This window comes from Herpailurus yagouaroundi, unplaced genomic scaffold (assembly GCF_014898765.1).
Source record: "Herpailurus yagouaroundi ecotype Mexico unplaced genomic scaffold, PumYag 160, whole genome shotgun sequence".
Lineage (NCBI taxonomy): Eukaryota > Metazoa > Chordata > Mammalia > Carnivora > Felidae > Herpailurus > Herpailurus yagouaroundi.
In genome coordinates, this window is record NW_024412401.1 from 32,746,903 (window position 1) to 32,773,898 (window position 26,996).

At 41.1% G+C, this 26,996-nt stretch overlaps 1 long non-coding RNA gene across 1 annotated transcript in view; it reads left to right on the plus strand.

The window, feature by feature from the left end:
* LOC121034801 (uncharacterized) overlaps window positions 1-26,996 on the plus strand; it is a 38,563-nt gene that overhangs the window by 2,747 nt on the left and 8,820 nt on the right. The window contains exons 2-3 of the long non-coding RNA XR_005792623.1: window positions 17,892-17,933; window positions 25,405-25,473. This is a non-coding gene — a long non-coding RNA (uncharacterized LOC121034801). The remainder of the gene's footprint in view (window positions 1-17,891; window positions 17,934-25,404; window positions 25,474-26,996) is intronic.

A 26,996-nucleotide genomic window follows, 5' to 3' on the forward strand; every position in this document is an offset into this window, starting at 1 on the left:
CTGGTTCTCCCACCTCCACAGGGCAGGCATCTCACCATTTAAGGGATAACTAATTGGAGGAAATCAACAAATGCCAAATACGTTCTAAGTGTCAAACATTATGTCAGGCTCTTCTCCTTGGGTAACTTGTTTAATATTCACAACAATTCAAGCAGGTAGGTAAGTAGGAAGCTATTATTTCCATTTTGCTGGAGGAAGACACTGACATTCAGAGAGGGTAAGTTAGAATTCACGTGAAGCAGTCCAACAGGTTTTCTCCAGAAAAGACCCCAAGATATGACCATTAGTAGGTGGAATTTGGGTCTTGATCTTCCTTACATGAAAACCTCTGTTCATTCAGTTATGCCACTCTGTCTCTCAGAGTAAAATCAGAAATGGGTTGGTATTTCAGATTTGGGGTATATAGAGACCCCAAACAAGTCTCTGCCCTTCTCTATCATGGACCCCCAGCAGGCTGACCTCACTGATGAGTACTCCCTGGGCTTGGCAAATGGGCAGCACCAGCAGGAGATTAGAGGGTGCAAGGAGAGGGAGGTCAGGCATTTCTTCTCCTGTTTCTACCCAGCCTTGCTTTCCTCAGTCATGCTGAATTCCAACAGCTATGGGGCCTGTGTCGGTCCACCCCTCTTCCAGGGGTCTAGAGTCCAAGGCCTACCTCCCATCCCTTTCCGCCTGGGGCAGCAAGTCCTTCCTGATGTTGACAACTCCTGGAATACACCATGCCTTGCGTATTCCCTTAATGGTGCCCATGCCTCATAAATACTCTCTTCACAAAATTATATTCAGCTAAACCCTTGGAGTGTGCCATTAGTCTCCTGCTAAGATTCTAATGATATATAATGAGTTAAAAACTGTTGTATATTTAATTCTACCACAGTTTAGATTCTCAAATTGGGTCTTTGGGTATCTAGTAAATAGCATCAACTTGTATCTTATGGAAATGAGTCAGCTGAAATCGAAGAGAACACATTTTGTTTGGATATGATGAGCTGGCCGGAGGGACAATACACTCCCCACATGTTATTGGCAAACTCTGTGGTGAATGAAGCTTCCCAGTCACACTTGGAATGTGATGTTTTTCATGAGGCCATGCTACAAAGATGAGATCCAAGGAATATGAAAACACACTTTGCAGACCCTGCCAAGAAGCTCTCTAGAATGTATGCAAAATGGAGCCGAAAGTATTTGTAACTCTGTCATAGAAAGTAAAGCTTCAGTTGGGAAAACTTGACTGAGATCACTTGAGCTCTCCTGTCGCTGGCTTTTGGAAAGGAGGAGTGAGTAATTTGAAAATGAATTAAGAAACCTTTCAGCCTTAATGACCTTTTTGAAGTTTTCACAGGGCTCCTACACAACAGTAGTCTGTCCAGGAAACACATAAATCAAACAGGCCAAATTGTGGGGCTTGCAGTCATGCCTCAGTGGGTCTGCTCGGTGAAGGTTCAGCCTCTGTTTACACTATAAAAATGAAGTTGAGATTTTAGCTCCTGATCCCCAAAAGTATGCTTCTTGCCCCCACCCCAAAAAGTGCACCAAAAAACAATCACCAGATACTTCTCCTAAAAATTCCCTGCACGATTGTCTCCTTCTCTGCCTTCACCCACAACTAAACACCTGACTTGTGGTTAGTTACATGACGCACAGGAGGTGTTTGTCTTTGCAGAAGTTTGAGAGGACAGTTTTGTGGTTGGGGTTCTTTGGTCTTACAGCTTTTGGCCTTACTGCAAACACACTACTTCAATTTTTATGCCTTCTTTCCTGAAGAACATCCTATAAGACTATGTTTACTTTTCTAAATCCACCTATGACTCGTTTAGTATCTATCTTCCCTCTCTTCCCCTCCCCCCAACCCCAACAAAGTTTTCCTACATGGACTTTACACCCACAGTACAGTACACGGTAGGTGCTCAAATATTTCCATGAATAAATGTAAGCGTTCCATTAACCTATTTATATTTTTAATCAGTGACCACTGTTGTGTGGGTTAGGGAATAGGGCTATAGCAAGCGTGACAAGTTTTAATTGCCCTGAACATAGGAGGTATTCTTCTTTATCCATCTGCTAGCTGTGTGGCTTCAGGAAAGGTAACCCATCTCTCACTTTTCCCTTCCATAGAGCAGGGACATGAGCTCTTGTTTCACTGATCATTGTGGTGATTAAATACTATAAACTCTGTGAGGGGCATGGCACAGCGATGGACTCATGAAAGAGGCTTCCTAAAGTCCAGCCCAGGCCATTCCTTCTGAACTGGTACCAGGGACACACTATGTGAATAGAGTGAGGGATGGAGGAGATTAAGGGAGGTTCCTTATTTGGAAGAAACACGGTTTTAGTTTGATTTAATCTAATTTCATCCTACTCAAAGCTTTGCTGATGTTTCAGACCTTGTAAGTAGGCAACTTTCTTCAGGTTTCCCTAGAGGGCAGATAGTATTGTTAAGCAGTTTGCTAATATATGGCTACCAGGAATATTTCAAATGACAAATTTTACATGTTATCCAATTTTTCCATCTCTGAATCCTCCCCTAGCTCTCTAGCAGATGCCAATTGGTCCCCGATAGTTTGAGAAGTCTCTGATTCCACATGCACTTCCCACATTTGACTTCTTCATCATTTAGAAACACTTCCTGTGTGCCGGGCACAGTGCTACGGACTGAGGTTAGGAAGGAATAAGACATGACCCCTCAGCTAAAGGCGTTCACATTCCAACCAGGAAGACAGACCAACAAATAAAATTCTACAGTGTAATCATGATGACAGGTTGTAGGAAATGTTGAATCCAGGGTCAGGATAGGGGTGAGGCAAGTGAGGCACCTATGGGGCAAAACTGAAGGAGCCACTCGCTGTCAGGACCCCGGGATATGCAGAGTCAGCACTAATACCACCCTGATAACGGAAGCCTGTTTAACTTTTGCACCCAACGCACGTCCTCAGTACCTTTGCCCTGGCCCTGGGAGAAACACAGCAGAAAGATGCAACACCTCTCTACAGAGTAGGAAGTTTCCTGGAGCAGATGACTTTGAACTCAAGCCTCTGAGAAGGGAAGGAGTTGGCCAGGCAGAGAAAGGTAAGCGTGGGGAAGGATGTGAGGGCATCCTTGGCAGACCATCAGCCAAGTGCACACCTGTAGAGGTGAGAGACAGCATTGCTCACAGGTGCACCTTCAAGTAGACTGACACAGGCGGATCGCTGCAGGGTGGAGGGGACAGTGCGGAGAGGGGTGGCAGGACAGGGACTGACTAGGAATGGGTCGAGGGCCAGTTCATAGGACCCAGGAGAGAAACAGGGTGTATATTTGGGAGGAGTGAATAATTTATCATTGAAGTGGGACACTTTTGGGGGTGAAAGGAGGTGCTATCGCTACTTGTCAGAGCAGTGAGAGCAAAGTAGGATATGTCTGTGTACTGTGCATCCACAGGCCATGGCAGGCTGATGCCTCCCGACTCCGTCCTCAGGCAGGCTTTCCCACCCCCACCACGTGTTGCACACACATCACTCTTCCGTATCTAGCGCAGACCTGGGAGAAACAGAGGTCAGACAAATGGCTTGTGACTAGGAGTCCAGTAAAACTCCCTCATAAATGTGAGTTTTAGAACTGTGTTGAGGCCAGTATCACACCTTGTATGTAAAGACCATGTGGCCAGCTTGGCAAAGATCTTTCTACTCTTTAACAAGTGTGTACTTGCAAACATGAATATGTTATCTGAGTTTTGCTTTTCAAGTGGGAAAAGGACTGTGGTATTTTTGTGTATGGTAGTGAACAGGCCAGAAATTTAAAGAGTTTATCCCACCAAGCATGATGCCAGTCTGCCAGCTCACATCCCTATTACCCTCCAGGGGGTTCTAGTGATTTCTGAGTAAGCTCTGCTGAGGCATGGCTGGGGCATGCAATGCGATTCTGGATTTGAGTGAGGTTCCGATGCACTGACTGGAAGAAAATTGTGAAAGAGAATACTCATTTACTTAATGGCATTTAAGACAAATGAGGTCTTTTGAGACACATTGTCCCTCGTCATCATAACATTGTGATATAGTTATGATTCTATTTCACTTTTTATTATTAAGTATAGAAAAGTAGAGAGAAAAAGTGCAATAAACACCTATATATCACCTGGACTTATATAGCAATAACATTTCACTACATTTTAGTTCATGTGTGTATGCACATGTATGTACACATACACAATTTCCAAAGTAAAACACAGATATCAGGATATTTCTCCCTTAAATACTTGACTTTGCATTTCTAAATGATGAGAACAAGTTCCTTCAAATACCTAATAAAATTAACAGAAAAAAACCACAGTAACTCTGTAACATCATCTACTACAATTTTCATACCCAAATTTTCCCAATTACATTCCAAATTTTCCGAGTTGTACCTTCAAGCATGTCCCAATCAAAGACAATGTATTGCATTTAGTTATTATGCCCCTTCTCTTAAATCTTTTGAAAATACAGAACAATCCCCATTTCCTTGGCCCATTGAAGAAGCCAGGCTAGTTGTTATGTAGAATGTCCACTTTCAGGACTTGTTCTCTTGCTGTGTTGTTTCCTCATGATGTCTATTCTTTTTGTGCTATTGACATTCCTAGGTCCTATTCCTTCTAGTAAGCTGGAAGTTGCATCTATAGGTTTAGTTATATTCTAGTTAAAAGTCTGTGGCAAGAATACATCATAGGTGAGTCTCTTTACTTCATATTAAATCACACTAGGAAGCACACTTAACCCAATTTACCATAAAGATATTAGTGATACCGACATCAATTTAACTGACCCTACTTAGGGAGGAGAACTCTAAAGTTAGGGAGATTAGTAATGTACCTAACATAATGCAATTAGTAAGAGATTGAGGTGGAATTCAATGTGTTACCTGCCCAAGCAAGTCAGAGAGGGAGGGGCTGAGGGACAGATTCTCAAAATATCGTAAGCAGACAACTAGGACTATATGACAGGGCCCAGATGCAAGACTACAAGAAATGCTCATGGAAAGAGAACTGTCTTCAATGGCAGTGGGTGGGAATAAGATGATGAGTTGTGACCAGCTCAACATATGAGCTGATAAATGCTTAGTGGGAAACTTTCTTTTGAAAGCTTATATTACAGTCAATTAGGCATTAAAGTAAACTTTTTAATGCTCTCTTACAAACAGACTTGTGTTACAGCGTTTGAGAGAAGGCAGTCAGAGATATGTGTAAGGAGCTCAATGAGCTGATCTGGCACATAATAGGCAGTTAATAGCTATTTGTTCATTGAATGAACCTATTTGTGTCCAGTGTTTAGTACTCATTCTGCCTCAACCCTGACAGCTAATCAATCCCAAGGCCACTGATGCTAGTTCTTCAGTATCTCCTGATTCCATGCACTCTTCCACATCATTCCTCCAAATGCCTTACGGTGAGCCACCATCTCTCCTGAAAATACTGCAGCAACCTCCCAATTGGTCTACTCTCTTCCACACGTACCCCTTTCCAATCCATTTGCCATGCTGCTGCCAAAATAATTTTAACATTGTGAGTTGGATCGAAAAGAGGCTTAAACCCTCTCAGTAGTTTACACTCAGAGTAAGACTCAAGAGTCTTGCCTTGTCTGACAAGGCTCTGCATGATGTATCCCATCTACTTCTCCAGGCTCCTCTCTTTCTCCATTGTTCTACCTCCATTTGTCTTGCCTTCTTCCTTGAACACATCCATCTCTCTCCTACTTCTGAGCCTATCCACATGCTGTTCCTCTTGTCTGGTATCCTCTGCCTCCTACTCTGCTTTATAGCACAGACATCCTGACTATTTCACTTTGAATAGCACTTTTTCCAGGGTGCTTTCTTGGACTTTCAGATTGGGTTAGATCTCCCTATTACAGTCTTCATCTAATGCCTTGCTTTTAATTTGTAGGTCTAATCAAGTTTGTGATTAAATTACTGCTTATATATAATTGCATGCATGTTTGTACATATGTCTTTCTAACTAACCTGTTAACTGCCTATCTATAAGGAACCACCTATAATCCCCAGCACTCTGTATAGATCTAGCACAAGGTAGGTGCTTAATAAAAATATTTAATATTTAATAAAAAATAGCTCAAAGTATGAATGAAGAATGGATGAATGAATGAATGAATGAATGAATGAATGAAGTTATTGTTTCATGCTTCTACTCACATATCATTTCTAAGACTGGTTAGTGGTTTTGGTCCTCAGTCCTCCGTACAGTGTCAGCTTTGCAAACCCTCCTTTATCGATCAGGATTCTACAACATTAGGGTCTTGGGTGCCCTAACATTTGGGCCAAAAACATACTGCAGAGCAGAGCATTCCTTCTTCATTCATGTCAACTACCAGGGGGCAGGTGTAATAGTAAAGGATAGAGCAAGAGCCAGGAAAGCCCAAAGGCAATAACTCTACAGATTTGCTGTAGGGGAAGTGGGAAGTGGAGATAACAGAGGAGACTTCCTAAATAAGCAGACTCCTGACCTAGGTAGTACAACTCTTTATGAGTTGGCCAGAGGAATAAGAATAGAGAGGGTGGGCATTCTAGACAGATGGAACAGCATATGCAAAGGCATGGAGAAAGGCGAGAATATAGCACTTTCAGGGCACTGCAAGTAGCTTAGTGTGGCTAAAGAGTGAGCGATGAGACCAGAAGCTAGGAAGGTACATGAGATGTGAGTCTTCTAGCCATATCAAGGAGCTTAAACTTTATGCAAAATATAATGGAAAGCCAATGAAGGAGATATGGCAAGGAGTGAAATGAGCAGATACGAATTTTTAAGCAATTGCACACACCATGTCTCAAACGAAGAAGAAAGACACACACTCCAAATTCAATTTGGTAAGTGTATTGAATTCGATTTGATAATTCTTGACTTTGTCAGGACATGTGTTTTTGTGCTTCTTTTTCTACTTGCCAAATCAAACATGCCTATAGCACTGTGTAGAAGTAGCATAATCTGCTACTTAACCCTTTCCTTCTCTAGTGCAGAGAAGATTGAATTAATGCATTGCCTAATTACTTACATATGAGGCAGGGTCCCCCTTAAGTTGTCCCAGATAGTTGGGTTCTGCTGCTGGTTTTGTAGTTTTTATTTATTTAACCAGAGCTAGAAACATGGAAAACAACAGACTCTGAGCACGTGGATGGGTTTCCTTGCAGGAGTCTGAGCTGGCAGTTATTTTAATTAGCAACACATTTTATAAGGGCAGAATCAGAAATGGAAACATGTCAAGGCCTCTTTAGCTATTACGTTTGGCAGACTCACATGAGTGTGCCTGGGCATGGTAATCAGCTCCTGACTACCTTCCATCTCTCCCAAGGAAACACGTGAACGTATGGAACTCTCCCCGTGCACAGGGCACCCCCTTGGGTGTCGGAGGACTTATCGATGTCACACACCAAATGCAGAGGACGCGGGAGTCCTCTCGGAGGTAGTTCTGGGAAACAAAGTCTTCTCAATTTAGGCCTTAGGTCATTCCTCTTTCATCTACCTCCAAGCCAATTTCTCTGTTCTATCCCCTTTCAAGAAACAACCCTTCTAGATATGCATCCCAATTTACTACATTTATCTCTCTAAAATCTACTTTGCAGTTGACAAATGATTTCCTCTTCTTATTGCCACAGTGGTTTCCCAGAATCCTGGGTGTGTGTGTGTGTGTGTGTGTGTGTGTGTGTGTGTGTGAACCTACCTTCTAAAAATTACTGGCACCTATGTATACTGTTCTAATATGAAGGTCTCCTCAATAAATGAAGCTGACAGGACATCATCTCTATTCCCTCATCCATTCATCGAATAGTCACTCAACTTCTTTCCGTGCCAGACATATGCTAAGTGTGGGGCATAGGAAGAAATAGGTCTGTGAATTTGAGAAAGTTTCAATTTAATGGGGAAAAGTGACCCACAGACTGGGTTAAAACAAAGTGGTTAGGGTGGTGATAGACATATACACAAGGTTCTCCAGTTTGCAAGTGTCAGAAACCAATCTGAAGCAGCTTGATGAAGACTGAGAATTTGCAGGCAGGCGAAAAAATATTCCATTAAATTCAAAGTCATATGTTGGGAGCAGACTGGAGGACTTTAGACACAGCCTCTCTCATTCTATCACTCTTTCTTTGTGTCTCCTTTATTCTTCTCTCCCTGCTGACTAGCTTTCTCTGCCTCACTCAAGCTCCTAACAATTCTTTACCCAAATTCAAACAAATATCCCAGACTGAAATTAATCTCTTAGTTACAATTCAAACATTTCAGGGCAGAAAATCTGATTAGATTAAGCATCTATCCCTGGTCTGATCAGCTGTGGCCAGGTGGTGAATTGTCCACTACAACCGGTAAGTGGCAGTCACTCCATGCAAACACAAATCAATATTCTGAAACTCAACATGTGCAGCCTCAAATTTGTTCTCAAGAAGACCAAAAATTATTTTCCTATTCCATGTTGTTTTTCTCTACAATAAGACATTAACATCAATAGATACCTTTCATGTGATTAGCTAGTTTAGTCACATTTCTTGGGAGAATACAAAGAATCCACGGGAGTCAGTTTTAAACTTTTAAAAGAGAAATAGCCGAGGGAGGAGAGAGAGGAAAGAGATCCTTTCATCCTAAAAAACACAATGCACCAAAATTTCTAAAATATCTGATGAAACACCGTTTTGCACTGTGTTCAGTTTTTAGGCCAAAGATGCCAAAATTGTGGCTTATCCAATGAGGACAGCTTAGCACCAATTGGCAGAAGTCCATAAAAAGAACTATCTGGTTAGAATGTACTGGAATCTTACTCCTGTAACTTGTAGATTCAAACAAGCCCTTGTTCTGCCCCATAAGCCCCTCCTGAAAGCTATAAGGGCTTTTCAAGGCCATTGACTTAAGACCGTAAATTATTGTTTGTAAATATAATCTCTCCCTTCACAATCCAACAACACCTACATTATTAAGACCGGTCACAACGCCTCTGGAACCAATGAATTAAAAGCACTTGTCAATCCATTTTGGAGCAGACTGGGTCAAAACAAAAGAGAACAACCTTGACTTTGGGGCGCATAGCCTCCAGTTTTAATATCTGTTGCTTTGGTATTAAAAAGTACTTTTAAAAGTATATAACTGCTTTTGCTTTGAGATGCTGGCAGCCACAGTCAGAACTGTAGCAGATGATCTGAGTCTTCCCAGGAGGTGGCTGCAGTAAAAATCAGAGTTGGTACTGGCCACAAATCTCACTGGCATATTGGGTGGCGTCTACCTTTGTTCATTGTCAAGCGTTCATTCGACCAGCACTTGGTTCCTATTGAGCCCTGCCTGTGAGGTTCTGTGGGGAATCCAAGGACAGGCAAACCACAGTTAGTAAACACACATCACTTCCAGTCTAAAATGAGGGATAGCTAAACAGCAGAGCAGAGTGTACTAAGCAAGGTACAAGGCACTTGGAAGGGAGTGTAGTGGGTAAGGACCCTGGACCTGCCATTCCTAGCAATGTGACCCTGCTCAAGTTTTTACTGTCATTTAACATTAGTGTTTTCTTTTTTTAAGTTTGTTATTATTTTTACTTGACAGAGAAAGAGAGAGAGAGAGAGAGAGAGAGAGAGAGAGAGAGAGACAGAACATGCATGAAAGCAGGGGAGGAGCAGAGGGAGAGGGAAGGAAAGAATTTCAGGTAGGTTCCATGCCCAGTGCAGAGCCTGACATGGGGCTCAATGCAGGGCTCAGTCTCATGACCGTGAGATCATGACCGGAGCCAAAATCAAGAGTGGGTCGCTTAACCAACCGAGCTACCCAGGCTCCCCAAACGTTAGTATTTTCATCTGCAAAATGAGGATAATAAGAATATTCACCTTACGGGGTTGTGGTGTATATAAAGTTAGCAAAGATGGAAAAAGAACATGATTGTTGTATGGAAGAAATATTATTTATCCTAGGCCTTAAGGGATGCTTTCTATATTGGAAAAATAATGTAAATGATATACCTTTATTATACATATTAGCTACACAAAATCTGGAAAATTTAGTAAGTGTTAAGAAAAGAAAAATAAACTCCAATTCTCATTTCTGGAGATGACTACTGTGGCAATTTTGGTAAACCTCCGTCTGGCCTTCTTTCTTCTCATACATTATTACATCTAACAAATAGATTATATAGTTAAATTTCCTATAGTTTAGAGTCACATAAACTAGTTTTTCTCTTTATAATTTTCTAGTGCTTTTTATTTTGGAGGGCCTGCTCCGTTCTACAACTTATACACTTTATTTTAATTTATACTGTATTACAGTATCCTCAGCTAGGGCTTCCTGAACTCCCTTGTACAACTCGAGGATAACAGGACAAGATGAAGTAATAAATGACAAATTAAGTAAGCTTTTCTTAGAAAAATAAAAAAGGAAAAGATCTATATTAAAACGGATGAAATAAAGTTGCTCACTCATTAACCCAATTTCTGTGGACACACTATGTGCTGTTGTATACATACTATGTGCTGCAGTGCTTGGCTCTGAGGATTCTGCAACTGCACTAGACCTTGTTCTTGTCCCAAAGAGAACCGCCCTCTCAGTGAACTCAGTCTGACCAAAGTCAGCTAGAAATCATTATTAAACTGTATGCCAATGGGAAAGGAAAGGAAACCAATGCATATTGAGCTTCTATTCTACATGCTGTAGTGAAATACCATCTACCTCTCATGGTGGCCCATTTCACAAGTGAGGAGACTGAGGTCAGAAAGGAGATGTGACTTGCTCTAAGTAACGGGGTAGGTGAACTAGACCTGCAACCAGCTGGTGTCGTGGACGGAGTTGCACAGGACCTGCTGCTCAAAAGGCCCCAATTGTCGCCATCTTGAAACGATCATTTCAAGTCATATTTTATTATCATTTTTATGAATAATTCATCTTTTAATAATTTTATCTCTGAATTTGAGTTTATAAGTGAAGCCTCATAGGACAATGGTGCGCATTCTAGGAACTTAGAGCCCTCAACTCAGGGTACACTCTCCTCTCCCACCACTTCCCTGCCTGTCTGGATGGGTTCTAGGCCTCCTAATCCCTGATTCTGACTCTCGGCTGACCAACCTTTCCCTCTCCGCCTACTATACTAGGCCTTCCACCCAGGACAGCAGCTGGGTCTTATTGGCAGAAAGAGATCTGTCTTCTGCCCTTGCCCCCTACCCCAGTAAAGGCCTATGGCCATGGGGACAGTTAATGTCAAGCATCTCTAGATGGGGCAAGGCAGTGGTTGCTCTTGCCATGGGCTGGCAGTGCCACATTCCGTCCAGCAAGCAACTCAGTGGGGCCCCCTTACTCAGTCCCATCCAGTTACTGACAACGTCCCTGCACAGAGATTGCAGTCCCTTAGGGGCTGCCCATCAGCCATTGGGACCATGATCCTATGGGGAGGGGAGACTGGGGCATCACATTTTCTCTTTCCACGGGCTTTGCCAACTATGAAGCGGCTCTGCCAGGAATCCAAACCAGAATGACCTTAAAGCCTTTGTTCCCTATAATGTCCCACAAAGTTAGGGATCATGTGAAACAGAGTGTGAGGTCAGAGGGCTTGAGCCAGCCACATGCCACAAGTCCAGATAGGAACTTGTCAGCCTGCTGCAGCACCTCTGGGACTCCCCACCAGCTGCCAGGGAGAACATCCATCATCCTTTTGATCATGCATGTGCTGCCTCCCTCCTTTTCTCTCTCTTCCTGTGGGGAAGTTCCTTTGCTTTACTGTACAGAAGTAACTCTATCTACATGGCACTTCAGAGAAATCTTGCCAGTGGTAACATGTGGGTGGAGCTGGGTGGAGACAGACCTGAGAGATCCTGGAAAGGCACAAATGCACAGTAGGAAGGAACTGAACCAGGAAGGAGGCAAGGGAAACAGAGATAAGGGGGAGAATGTTCTGGTTTTCACAGAGTTGAGTGTTTTCCCAGGACGAGGAACTTGCAGTGCTAAAGCAGGATCGCCCGTGGCAAATTCGGTTGGTCACTCTAGAGGGTCATCACAGAAACAGTGGCAACTAACAGGGCCAGTGTTTTACAGGTGCCAGAGCTGTTTCCCTTCTGTGATCAGATCTCATTCTGGCAACCTCTGTGGGAGGAAGGCAGACTCGGTCACCCTCCCATTTATGAAAAAACTCAGAGAATACAAATGACTTCGCCTCAAAAACTTAGTGAGTACTGGAACAAGACTGCAAATCCCTATCAGTTAACAAAACAGAAATAATGGAATCTGATAATGGATATAATGTTCAGAGGAAGAAAGAGAGGAGATGGGTTTTTGAGTTGACTGAAAGCTAGATACTTCCTTGAAAAGAAATTAAGAGGAAAGAATCATTTGGGTTGGAGTATATCAAGCTCTGAATCTGCTGAGTGACACAGAATTTCTTAGTGGTCCAACGTCTTAAAAATGCCTCCACCAAAATCATGTTTGCCTAATCAGCCAATCTGTCTTGGATGCTGCAAAGCTCTGTGACACACCTTGGCAACGGATTTCTGCTTCTACTTGGGAAATATTCTGGGTCACCTTCCTGACAACATAAGCGTAAGAACCGGCAGTAAACTACTGTGACTGTACAGTGAGCAGGAAGTAAGCAATATGCAACTAATTCTCTTAAAGGACCCGAGTATGGGAACCACAGAAGAAGCCCAGAAGTGAGGGGGTGTGGCGGCAGAAGTTGGGATTCTCTCTTTAGGATGTTTTTCATTTACATTTTTTTTTCATTTTACCATTACCCATCTCATTTCTTTCTTTCTTTCTTTCTTTTTTTTTTTTTTTTTTGAAGTTTATTTATTTATTTTCAGAGAGAGAGCACGAGTTGGGTAGGAACAGGGAGAGAGGGAGAGAGAATTCTAAGCAAGCTCCGGACTGTCAGCACAGAGCCCAACACAGGGCTCAAACTTACGAACCGTGAGATAATAACCTAAGCCAAAATCAAGAGTTGGACACTTAACCAACTAAGCCACCCAGATGCCCCCCCCATTTCATTTTCATTTAATTTATTTCCTTGACAATCGATTTGCAGAAGCCATGCTACACTGAGAGACTGCAAAGTCACAGTCCTGCCATTGAGAACCTCATTTATCTGTCACTGAGGTGGACAGCCTGTGAACAGTGCTATAATACAGGTCTGTCCCTGTTTTGATGGAAGTCTCCAGAAGAATAATACAAATGAAGCCTTGAAGAATGAGTAAAGACAAAAATACATCCGGTAAAAAGGTGTAGAAAAGTGCAATTCATTTCCTTCTTCATTTACTCAACTAAGATTTATTTAGCATCTATGGTGCACCTGGCCCTCTTCTAAGTGATTTGTCTCGGGATGCACAGCTCAGGGATTGTGCTCAAGCCTATCTTACTCCAATTTTCACCATACTGAGACTCCTCCAGAGAGGATCATGACCTTCTGGAAAAGGGCAGGGGTTCTAGGTGGAAGACAGGGGTTAGGTCCAAAGATAAATTTCCCTATAGTCCTCTACTTCAAGCTTACCTCAAGGGTAGACATAGGTACACAGAGAATTTAGGGAACAAGTACAACAAATGTAGAAGCTACCAATCCCTAAGCGCATACCACCTGCCCAGCACTGGGCTACATCACATTTTAAACTCATTCTAACTTTGCTCCTTATGCCAAAATGCAAACTCAGAGAGACTATTAAATACCTTACCCAAGGCCACACAGCCAATAAGTAATAAAGTCCAGTGTCTTTCTGACTCATATTCTGTGTTCTTACCCCAGCACTGGACTTTCCCTAAAGCATGTAACGCGTGGCTGCCTATTTAACTGAAATTCTCAACCCTTCGTAACTTACATTCCACCAATTGCTCTACTTTTATAATTATCATTATTCCTTCTGCTACAAAAATTAGTGACTAGCAAACAGGAATTTTTATGACAATCATATTTCACAACAGAACTACAACTGGGCTTTTCTAGGCTCTTCCAATACGGAAGAGCTAGATGAAATTAACTGCGTGAGCTTTAAGACCTCTCCTACTCTTAAAATGAGATTCCCTGAAAACTCCTAAATAGAGCTGGTAATTAACCTTGTTGAATTTCACTAGTGAGGAACACTTTTGAAATTTCCCCTCCCTACTCTCCCTGCTTTTTTGTTTGTTTTTGTTTTTGTTTTTTACTTGTTTGTTTGTTTTACTGTGCCTTTGTTGAATTCTCCCAATATGCCAGTTGAGGTTAGCAAAGTTGTGCAAGACCTCACATTATCAATCTAGGCTATTCAAAGCATATGCTAGTACTGACTGCTTTGTGGATATTATTCCTCTTGGTTACAATTTATGACAACCAAATAGAGCTTTTGCTACAAACAAAGTTGCAATTACAAATTAAAAAAAGAAAAGTATCTGGGCAACACACAGAGAAAGGCTGTATCTCTGAAATTGACTCTTGGTTTTTGGAAGGCGCAGTGGGGCAGGGAGAGGGGGAGGACAGAGGATTATGCCTCCTGAATTCAGAGATTCCATCCAGAGAGCAGCCCAGCCTCACTTCTGTGGCCGAGAACTTCGACTCCAGCTTCCATCTGGTTTCCATAAGGCAAGGGAACTTGGCGAATGGCTGGCCACGTAACTGTAGCACGTGCACATCCTGACCACGAGTACCAGTAAAAGGAGCCAAAGAGAATGAAGAAATTTCCCTCAGTTCCTCTGCACAGTCTAGGGCAGGAAAAGTTGCTTTCGAGAGAAATAGAGTGCTCTTCCGCCCTGCTGGGCAGGTTCACAAAGAACTAACTGCCGCACTGAATCAAAAATGCCCAGACCTAATGATGGGGTGTTACCAATTATTCTAGAAATGTCAAGTAAATGATTTAATACCACTGCTGCAATTAATTCTATACAGTTTGCACACAGGAAGCGGGATCTAAGGGAAAGAACCTATACGTGTATCCAAATGAATATGACCATTCTGTTAATGTGGAGCCTTGAACAGATTACTTAAACAGCCTGAAAATTATGCAGAGTGTCCTTAACTTATAAGATTTTTACTGATGATTTATATAAAACATCTTGTACACAGGGCATGCTTAATAAATGGTTAATTAATTAAGGTTGAGGTGATGCTTTCTTCTAAGACTTATAATGATTAAAACATGCTTACATGCTTTATGAAAAAGGTACATCTAGCCCAAGGATACTCCATCAATCTTTTTTATTAACACACCTTTGTTGTTTTTAATTTATACAATTTGCAGTGCTTTAATTCAAAGAATCACGGAAAATGCAGTTTGAAAGTCATGTCCAATTCCTTCACCTTACAGATGAAGGCACCAAGGATGTTACTTACAGCAGAAAAAAGGCCAAATGATCCCCAATACAGATAGCAAGTCAGTGGTAGATCCAGGGCCACCCCGTGTCCTGGCTCTCAGTTTTCCTGTTTACTATTCTACTTGATCTCATAAATCTTTCTGAGGCTACAATAATTTCAGTTGTCCCTCATAAAGACGCATTATAAAATTACAGATCTGGGATAGGTTTGAAAAGTTCCTACAGTACTGTTTATAGCAGTGAGGTAGTCTGAATGATGGTTCCCAAAGATGCCTCATCCCTGGATCCACTGAATGTTACCTTCGATTTTTAAAAAAGGGACTCTGCACATGTGATTAAGTTAAAGATCTTGGGAGAGGGAGAGTATTCTGAATCACCCCAGTGGGCCTGATGTAATCACAATAGTCCTCATCATAGGGAGGCTAGAGGAGTCCCGGGGCAGAGGGAAGGCCATGTGATAACAGAAGCAGTAACTGTACTGATGCACTCGGGAGATGGAGGAAGGAAGGGGCCATAAGGCAAGGAATATGGACAGCTTCTCAAAACCGGAAAAGGGAAGGAAAAAGATTTTTCTCTAGGAGGCTGAGAAACTTAACAGAAGACCATGGGGGAGTTACAGAGAGGGAGGGAGGCAAACCATAAGAGACTCTTAAATACTGAGAACAAACTGAGGGTTGATGGGGGGTGAGAGGGAGGGGAAAGTGGGTGATGGGCATTGAGGAGGGCACCTGTTGGGATGAGCACTGGGTGTTGTATGGAAACCAATTTGACAATAAATTATATATATATATGAACTTCCAAAAGGAACCAGCTCCATCAATACCTTGACTGTAGCCCAGTGAAACTGATTTTGAATTTATGGTTTCTAGAACTGCCAGAGAATAAATTTGTGTTGTTGTAAGTCAGTCAGTTTGTGACAATTTGTTACTACAGCAATAAAAAACTAACACAACACATAACACAGTATACAGAAATGTTGGCAGTCAAAATATCCAACAATCAGGAATTAAATAAATAAATTATAGAATACAATGCAGCCTTTTAAAAAGTATTGGTTCATATTTATTGAAATAGGAAAATGTGTATAATTTTAAATAAAAAAGCAGTTTATGACACCACACATAGACTATGACTCCATTTTTAAAGAGAAAATAAGACTGGAGGTATATATTCCAAATTATTTACAGTGATTATCATTGATGGTGGAACTTTTCTATGTACTTTATGTAGTTTTCTGCATTCTGCAAATATGATGCAGCAAATGTGTTAATTTTATAATTAGAAAAACAGATTCTTTTCTTAAAAACACAAGTCTATTTTTCCTTGATCCTTTCATTTTATGAAACAGGAAACATATATGTAAAGCAGACAAGTTGCTGACTCAGAGAAGGGATAGCTAGACCAAAGTTCTCAGTTTAGATCTGGAAGCTTATCCTTAACTTATAAAAGGCATAAGAAGCCCAACTTGACTCATTCCTATGAAAGCTCGTAGAGATGACACACACTTCCTTCTCTGACTTCAATTCCCTTCTACAGACTGTCCTTTAGTAATTAAGAAGAGTTAATAAGTGCTTCCTCCTCTGGACAAGCCATGAAGAGTGCTACAGAGCATAATTACATGGAGCGTTTTGCAGACTTGCGCAGAATCTCCCAGTGTGGATGTCATACCAAAGGATTCCACTCAGAGAAAAACTGAAATGTAAAGAGACTGATATTCTAGACCATTGTGATATTCTCATAAGCCGTGAGATTGAGGTGCTTATTGGTTCTTTACTACTCATTTCTACTCTGCTCTTATGAGTTCTTTGACTCTTCTTGCTTTTTCTCATATCTCTTTCCTCAGAGCATGGGATATTCCTTAATCAATCATCCCTGGATCATGGGATACTCCTTAACCAATCATCTCTGGATCTTTCTTGCTGTTTCCTGTCTAATTCAGTCTGGAACATTCCTGAGTTCCTACAAAACTCCAAAGAGTGTACAGAGTTCTGGGGTTGCAACGGTTAATAAAACAGAGTCCTTGCCTTCAACTCACTTCCAATCTGGTGGCACAGCTAAGCACATGCAAAAGAAGTAAATCTCTTATACGGAAAGTTAATACTAGAGACTGTCAGGTTCAGGCAGCACAAAGGAGAGATTAGAGCTCAGTGTAATTCCAATAGAAGACGAATGATTTCACAGAGGGGACCTCTGCTATTCATTTATTTGTCTCTTTGCTCTGCGATTCGTTCCTCACTCTCTTCCCTGCTCTGCATTTTATCAACGGAGGGTTGATCCCTGAAAACTACATTTCCCAGGCTCCTTTGCCAACTAGCTAGATTCGGTCAGTGAGAGACTCAGGCAGGAGACTGGAGGAAGGCAGAAGGCCAAGTATTTCTGTGTCTCTCTATGCTTTAGGTAGCATCAATGGCTGTGGCTGAATCTCTGTCATGCTTCAGCATCCACTGGATGGCCCCCACTCCTTATCTCTAGGACCACCCCTTCTGCTGTTCCTCCAGCCCTGGCAATAGCAGTGCAGCAGCTTCCCGTGGTGGCTCATCTCTTAATTGTCTCGCCATCCTCTGTTGGGTTTTTCAGCTCTGCCAGCAGGTTTTTGACTCATTCCCCAGGTTAAATATCCTGCATTTAACTACCAGCTGTGGTTTCTGTTTTACAGACTGGGCACTCAGGAGTTGAAGAGCCAGAAGATTCTTTATAGGTAAAAAAAAAAAAATTAATAAATTAATAAATTAAAAAATGAAGAAATTAATGAATAAATAATCAATCTAGGTAGAGATGACAGCATGGCCACAGTCCAAAGTGGAAAAAAAGTGACCAGGGCAATCAATGGAGCTGTGTCTCAGAAGTCATTAGGGAATATACTGGAGAGTTGATTGGCAATCTAGGGAGAATCAGATCACAGAGGCCCTTGAGTTCACAAATTGAGGAATATGGATTTTACTCCACATTTTTGGACAATTGTTGAAGATGCTGAACACAGTAGGATGACCAGACTTATTCTTTAGGAAGTTCAACCTGTAAGTGGCAGGAGATTCAACTAAGCAATGTTAAGGAGAGCCCAATGCAGGGCAATAGCAGTGCAAACAGCAAGGAGAGGGTGCATTTGAGCAGAGCCCGTTTAATTTGGCAAAAGGAAAGGGAAGTGTTAGGGGTGTCTGGGAAATGATGAGCGTGAGTGACTGAGTGGCCATACCAGTGACCAGGAGGAAACTGCAGAGGTGAGCCTGATCTGTGCTAATATGACAGGAAAAGCACTGCTTTGAAAACATGGACTTGATACTCACAGTAGAGATACCTCTGGGAGAATTTTTTTTTAAACCCCTTTTGGTGTAGGCACCATGGGGTGGTACAGAGTACATAGATTTGGAATGAGGCTTTGTGATTTTTCTTTTTTAAGTAAACTACCCACAAAGCGGGGCTTGAACTTATGACTCCAAGATCAAGAGTCACATGCTTTACTGCCTGGTCCAGAATACCCCCGGAGGAGATTATTTTAAAAGGCATTCTCACTCACTGACAAATCAGTTTGCGGGAATGAAGGAAATATTTAGAAGATTTATGTTGACAAGAAGCACTCACCTTGATTAAATTAATGTAATTTTTAATGTTGTTATTTAATTATTAATGATAAATTCATAAGAAGATGCCATTTTCATGCCACAATGACTGTTCTGTTAACTTATTTTTATTAGTATTACAGGTAAAATACAAACTGCTTTCATGACCTATATTTTAAATACTAGAATGAAATCATCAGTTTTTAGTGATGATAAAAAGGAAGCTCAGCTGATCTTTTCCCTAAAGGTGACAGGGCTTTTGTCCCCTTCCTGTATTCCAGACCAATAATAGCTTATGGGTCAAAATAATTAGCTTATATGTACATGTGTGTACTCTTCTAACTTCTTCATTTGTCTTTCCAAACCCAGAGAATGTCTACTACATAAACAACTTCCAAATGTCATTATATGAGTAATCACTCTAATTAGAAATTAAGTGCCAATAATTTGCCCTATTAAAAACTTAGCTTTTAAAAAAGGAATGATTTATTTCCCTATTATGCCACTTGAATATTATCCTAAAACCAAAGAACTATTTTTTTTTTTTAAGATTTGTCAAAATCAGAGTACTTTAAAAACAAACTCCCATCTAGTAATACGACTTTGTTTATGTGATTTGGGGTCCCGATGAGTCCATTTGTTCCAAAATTTGCAGGTGCTTTATGAAAATGACTGCCTGAACAATGTGCATTTTGGAGCTACAAGGAGCCATTGAGATCTTGTATTCAATTTTACAGAGGAATAAACTGAGACTATAGGAAGTTAAATAAAGTGCCTAAAATGTCAGTTAGTCACGGAGGCCAGCCATATTCCTATCCGACATTCTTGCTATCACCATCACATGGGCCTCTCAGCTTCTAGCACTATGGCCACCTTTGGTACCACCCTGTATGAAACCAGAGCCTGCTGCTTGACCCAGGGGAGGGAGCCTCCCAGATCCATCAGAGTTCCTGCCTCTGATGACAGGTAGGCGTCAGAGCAGAACAAAGTCACTCAAGCTTCACCTTTGGGGAATACGGGTTTTATTAACTTCACACACTCACTCCTCTGGCTGTACAGCTGCAGCTTTCTGAATACAGTCCATCAGTCTCCAATGGGTCCTCCTGCCAGTGCCACATCTAACAGCAGCAGACCCAGGATGACTCTGACCGCCTCTCTGGTGCAAATATAATGGATTTATGTCTCAACACACACACACCACAGAACACTGAAGGGAGATTCTGGCTTGGGACAGAGTCAGGCACATGCTTGCAAACAGAGCAGGATGGGTGTGAATTATTCATTGCTCCCCTCCCTATGGACCCAGGACCACTCCCTTCATAGAAGTTCTTTTTTACAGGTTGCTGTACATCCTCCAAAATTCTAGAGCTGTCTCTAAACACAGTTACCAGTCTACTTTCTTTTTCCAAAACCCTCTTTCAGGAGAGCTTCTGTATTTCACCTCTATGACGTGTTAGGGTCTAAAGACAGGTAAATGGCCATTTTTTTCTGTGTTTCCTCTCATAGGAGACATGACTCTCTTTTATTCTCAGTAATCCAGGGGTCTGGCTTAACAGTAACCACACATAATCTGCCTGAAACTTCCTGCTGCTATGGGAGACAGGAGAAAATAGATCTGTTATTGGATCAGTTCAGATGCTCAGGTCCTCATAGGGTGTTAGGAACTAAATTGTGTCCCCAACCCCAAATTCACATGTTGAAGCTTCCATACCTTAGAGTGTTACTATATTTGGAGACAGGGTCTTTATAGAGATAATTAAGGTTAAATGAGGTCATGAGGCTAGGGTCTTAATCTAATATGACTAGCATCCTTAAAAAAGGAGGGAACGATGCCAGGGATGTGCACACAGAGAATAAGCCATGCAAGGAATAAAGAGAAGGCAGCTGTCTGCACACCACGGAGAGAGGCCTCAGGAGAACCCAAACCCGCCAAACTTTGATCTTACACTTCTAGCCTCCAGAACTGTGAGAAAATTAATTTCTGTTGTTTAAGCCACCTGGTCTGTGGTATTTTCTTATGGTATCCCTAAAAAACCCATCCATAGGGTGATGTAGAAAGCAACACGGATCTTGATTTTGATCATAAAACCTAGCACCCAAAGGGTGCAAGAGGCTTTGTGCTTTTTGTCATGGGACATGATCAAATCTGACCAGTTTCCCTGTGGATGAAGCACAAGCCAAGGTATTCAATCTCACAAGCAATGGAAAGGAAGAATGGCGACCTTGCAGCCAGGTGGATTTCTTTTTGGCAGGCATGGAGCAGAGTCATATGTCATGGAGCTGGGTCACATTTCAGAGAGCAACCTATATCCAAAGACTATCTTGCCCGAGAAAATATCTGTCCTATCAAATATCCTTTAGTCTATACGTTATAGTCCTGGCATATATTGTAAGAGCTCATTAGTTCAAACCTTCCAGTTACTTGAGTTTTGTGAAAAAAGTTATACTAAAGTTTATCTTTATACAAAGTACAAATGAGGTGATGAAGAAATCAATCGATCAACTTCAAGGAAGTGGTATATTTACTTAGAGCGGCTTCAAGAACCTTAGAAGTATGCATCTTCATGTAAATAATGATTGTACCAAAGCGTGAGGTGTTCATCTCTCATCATAGTCCAGCTCCCTCCCTTTCTCTCTCACCCTAAAGAGCGGTTCTTAACCCCTGCTCACTTTGAAAGTTGATTTAGAGAAATTAGGAAGATGAATGAGAATACCAGAACCTACAGGAAGGACAGGATAGGATCAGTATGATTTATTACACATCTGCAAACATAGTCAAAATATCTACTACATAGTAGGTACTCCCTAAGTGTCCTTCCCAATCTCCTTTCCCACTTAATCTAAAAGTAAGCTTTACAACAGTGATTAATGTTGGCACTGAAGGATCATGGAAGTTCATAAATTATACAGCTGAAATGAAATTAGAGACTATCAACTCCAATTCCTTTATGCTAAGTAAGATGTAGAAACTGAGGCCAACAGAGGTTAAGTGATTTCTTCAAGTTCATTCACTCATCAATGAATACCTGTTGTGTGGCAAGCATTGGGCTGGCTACAGAGTTGGTTGTTGACAAAATCAGGACCAGGATCCAGGACCTTTGACCTTGAGCTCCTTCCACCCCTAATCCCAGTGCTGCCCCTGAATTAGTTTTGTTTCAGAAATCACCATGTGATCTCAAGCATATCTTGCCACCTTTGCCCATTATTTAGGGATAATTCTTATTCCTTAAATGAGGTAAAAGAAGATACATAAAATAAATCCTAAATTGTGACAGGATTACACTCAGAGAAAAGAAGAAAAACATCTACAAATGCCCCTTTGGGTGTTTGAGAATGCCTGACAGGTTTCAGTGACACTCTACTTTGAGTAGAACCACGGCACAGATGGAACTGAATGCAAAAGGGCCATCGAGAGGGTGTGGACTAGGTCAGCAGGAGGGATTCTGTGAGAGCAGTTGTACCAAGTGTGGAGGTAGACATGGGAGGTTGGGAACAAACTGAGATTATTGCTGAAGAATGACTCAAACTGCAGAGACAGAAAGGAGTGGTGTTCTAGGCAGAGGAAGCAGAACAAACACATGTGCATGGGAACATCTGTTCAATGTGGAATCTGAAAAGGCTTTAAAAAGTAGAAAGTAGGATACAAAAACATGTCATTATTAATAGCTTATAATCCTCCTGTCTAAGAATTTATGTAAATAGGCTATTTTCAGCCTGATTCATTTTTCTTGTAAACTGGCTTCTTCAAGCTCCAAGAGTGCCTTGAATGCAAACACAACAACTTTGTTGAAAAAGTCAGTATTTACCCTTTTATGTGCTTTCTAATTTCAACTTCGTCATTCAGCTAATATTTTAGCAGGGCCTCTAAACTGGCCATAAGGAAGCTTGAGATGCTTCCCAGGCCTGTGAATGAACCAAACATAGCATTGTACCTGCTATGCTCACAAACTGAGCTTAGTTTACTAGTGCCAAAGTTTTTTAAAAGTGAGAGTGGTAAATTTCTCCAGAAGAAAATGTATGCGATCCAAGTAGCAGCAACACACACACACACACACAAACACACACACACACACACACACACACACACACACACACACACAGCTTCCCATCTGTTTAATACTTTGGAATCTGAGACTCAAAAAATGTCTATTTTGTATAGTGTCCTGGAAACATTTTAAAAAGAAGAAAAATCTCAGTTCATAAGGAGATACTTCAACTTTCTCATGGTTATTATTAAAAAACAAATCTTGCCTCTGGCCTATGATAGAATATCTGGTATCAGACTAGTTCTCCTACTATAAACCTTAAAACTAGAAACAAATCATTAGGAAGTGAAATTTAAAAATAGTATTTGCAATAACATCATAAACACAAAATTCTTAGAAATAAATTAATGAAAGATGGGAAAGATGGCCTTTAAAAACTAAATAAATGCATAGGTATACTATGTCTATGGATCAGAAAACTCAATATTGTTAATACGTCCATCCTATACAAATTAACCCATAGACTTAATGCAATCTCAACCAAATTTCTAGAAGACAAGATGATTCAAAAAATTTTATGTAAATACAAAGTGGCAAGAATGCAAAGACAGTATTAAAAAGGAACAAAGACTGGGCGAATTACACCACCTAATGCAAAGATTTATTACAAACTTCAATAAGCAAGACATCATCCTGTTGGCTAAAAACACAGATATAAATCAACAAGAAGGACTAGACAGTCCAGATATAAACTAGACAGGCCAACTGATTTTTGAAAAATGCACCAACATAATTTAATGGGAAAGGAGAATCTTTTCAACATAGGCTTCTGAAATAGGTGGACCTCCACATGCCAAAATGCGCGCACACACACACACACACACACACACACACACACAACACCAGAATCTCAGCTCCTGTTTCATGCCATACACAAATTTAATTTAAAATAAATCACAGACATAAAAAGGTAAAATTATAAAAATTTGAGAAGAAAATGTAAGACAAAATCTTTATAACCTTTGTGTAGGCAAAGATTTCTTAAACAAGACACTACAAGTACACACCATAGAGGAATAAAAAAGTGATAAATCTATCTTCATCAAAAGTAAAATAGTCTGCTCTTCAAAAGATAGTTAGGAAATTGAAAATGTAAGCCACTGACAGGAAAAAAATATTCACAATGCAGACGTATGACAAAGTACTAGACTATAAAAACTCTGCCAACTCAATAAGAAAAAAAATAAAATAAACCAAAAAATGCACGAAAGATTTAAATAGACACTTGATAAAAGAAGATATTCAACTAGTCATAAGTGCATGAAAATATAGTAAACATCTTTAATCATCATGCAAATACAAGAATGGCTAGAATTAAAAGACCAAAAATACCAAGTGTTGACAAGGACTGGGGGGCAACTCATACAGTGTTATGGATGGTAAAATGGCGCAACCACTCTGTGGTTTCCTCTAAAGTGAATCATACACTTAGCATACTACTCAATGATTTTAATCATAGCATTTGCCTGAAAGAAATGAAAATGTATATTCACAAAAAGATTTTATGTGAATATTTAAAGCGGCCTTATTCATAATAGCTCCAAACTAGAAATAATACAAATTTTCATCAGTTGGTGAACAGATAACTGAACTATTGTATATTCAAACAATGGAATACTACTCAACAATAAAAAGGAATTAACTACAGATAGACGCAACTACAGATAGATGAATGAATCTACAACATTCTGCTGAGTGAAAGAAACCAAACACAAAACAGTATATCCAAAATGACTCTAATTATATTAATTCCTTGATCATGCAAAACTAATTAATGGTGATGGAAATCAGATAAATGTTTGCATGAGGCAAAGATTATTGGCGGGGAGGGGGGTGCGGGGATGAAATGCAAAGGGCCAAGAGAGAAGTTTCTGGAGTGATAGAAATGTCCTACATAATATTGAATTGGTGGTTACTCTTGTGTATACATTTGTCAAACTCATCAAAGTATCCACTTGAAATGTCAATTATTCTGGAAGAAATTTGATTTAAAAAATAAAAATTATAGGAGCGCCTGGGTGGCTCAGTCAGTTAAGCATCTGACTCTTGATTTTGGCTCAGATCATGATCTCACAGTTCTTGAGTATGAGCTTCATGCCGGGCTCTGTGCTGACAGTGTGGAGCCTGCTTGGGATTCTCTCTCTCCCTCTTTCTCCGCCCCTCCCCCACTTCCATGAAAACACACACTCTCTCTCAAAACAAATAAGTAAACATTAAAAAAATAAAGATCATAAGATAAACAGAAACTTGCACAGTACAGTTTACAAAGGCATTTCATTTTTGGGTTGAACTTCTTAATCCCTATCACCACCTTGTGAAGTAAACATACTACAAGCTTCTCTTGTGAAAAAATTACAAAATCACAGTCTGTTTATGAGCTACAGTGTCTCACTTGAGCATAGGTTTTATCCCAACACCCCCTGGAAGAGTGAGATGAACACCCCCACTGCCCCACTCACACAAATTATAAAAGTTGTTTCGGATGGAGCATCACCTAGATTTTCAGGGAGGGAGAGGGAGTGCTTATAATAATAATGGCTATATTGATTTATTATTTACTTATCAGGTCCTGTCGTGTGCCAGACATTGTGGCAAGCTCTGGTCAAGCAATTCTGAAAACAGTTCTGGGAAGCAGGTATTATTATGCTCTCTATTCACAGATGAGGACGATGAGCCTCAGTGAAGTTAAGGGACTTTCCCAAGTTCACACAGCTAGTAAATGGCAGAGCTGGGGACACAGATCTGATGGACTCAAAGGTGCAGCTCTTCCCATACACAGCACCACACTGGCTCCATGTTTAAGCTAAATGGAGCAGTTTCTTTTTGGCAACTAAATTTACCCAAGGGAGCTGGCAGGGAGTTGTCCTTTGGAGATTAAGCTAAGGTCAAATGAACTTCAGGATTGAGATGATGTGTTCCATACCTGAAGGATCCTGTGAGTGCCAATGCTTCTCTTAACCTAGTGGACACTGAGCTCCAAAGGAAAGAGGGGTGTCACTGTGAGGGAACCTGTGCTGATCACCTCAATGGTTGAATATTGATATGAAAAAGCAGGGGAGACTTGAGCGTGATCATGCAGGCAGTACTTGCTGGTGTGAGATGATGTTTTTGGTTAGAGACCTGGAATCACAGAGTCCTAGATGCAAAGTATTGTGGCATGAAGTTTTCATGCTGACTAATAGCTTATGTAGACCCATTTTTCTTTTAAAGAAGAAAAATGAAAGAGGCATCAAAACATAATGGGTTGTTATTATATATTTGGGGTTAAGTGCCAAATCTAACACTTGGTAAAAAATGAATTTAAAGCTAGAGAATAGTGGGTTAAGATCCTGACTCTGTACTTGCACTGTGCAATCTTGGGTGGGTTACTTCTCTGAGCCTCCCTCACCTCGGCTGGCAGATGTGATAATGGCACGTATTTCGTGGCACTGATGATAAGGCAGATATTTGTCAGTGCCTGGCACTATGTAATTGCTTGACTCCTCCTTTGAGTAGCCCATCTGGAACCTTAGGCTTCAACTTTGTTGTGAATCTCTAAACTTCAGTCCTGGCTGTACGAACTTGCCTGGAAACCCATCTATGTCCAGGGAATGGAATCTGCTAGCAGATTCTTCTCAGCTCCTTCCATCTCTCTCTTCCGGGGTCCTGCTTTCTTCCTGCACCCCAGGCTTAATACTATCCACTCCTTGCTTCTGGGCCTGCTGAGTCTGCCCAGCTGCCCAGCTGCCCAGAGACCTCAACTCTCTGTCATCAACCTGCCCATGTTCCCTGTAGCTGGCTCAGATGAGAGGGGCAGGTCTGTTCTGATAAAAACTCAGTCACAAAGCCTCCAGGCCTTTCTGCTGAATTCTTTCCTAACTGGACTTTTAAAAAGGCAAACCTGACCATGTTATGCTCTTGATTAAAGTCTGCTTCATTTTTCCTCAAGACAAAGTCCAAAATCCCTAGCACGGCCTGCAAAATGCCACAGAATACAATTTATAGCAACCTACCTTCCACTGTCTCCCATCTGCACCTCCACCTGCCCCAACCAGCCCTCCTCTACCTTCCAACCAGATTGAACTACCTACACTTCCCAAATGGGCTATACTCCTTCTTACCTCAGGGACTTTGCATATCCTATTTCTATTTCCTCCAATTCTTGTCTCCCATTTCCTT